The sequence below is a fragment of the Salmo salar genome, chromosome 28 (assembly GCF_965601325.2).
Source record: "Salmo salar chromosome 28, fSalSal1, whole genome shotgun sequence".
Taxonomy (NCBI): domain Eukaryota; kingdom Metazoa; phylum Chordata; class Actinopteri; order Salmoniformes; family Salmonidae; genus Salmo; species Salmo salar.
The window spans coordinates 21215261-21215579 of NC_138318.1; positions in this window are offsets into that span (position 1 = coordinate 21215261).

Here is a 319-nt window from a genome sequence, read left to right on the forward strand (position 1 = left end):
ATTGCAGCCACATACAAACAGCATCATCACTTTGCTCGTTGTATAATTCCTTCGCTCATCTAAGTGCTCTCCTCTCACCTTTTCCCATCGCTTGTGGACTTCAGTGGGGAGTAGTGAGTGAGTGCCCACTTCTGGAGGATGGAGAGATTATTGGGATGGAAACCCCTATGACCTCTCTCTCTCTGAGCTGACTGACCAACACTCAGATGGTATTATACTGACCCCTACTGGACACTGGGGCAATATTCAGGTTGAGTTTGGAACATAACATAAGCTCACTTTGAAAAAAATACAAATTTCTGACACAAAACAGGTGAAG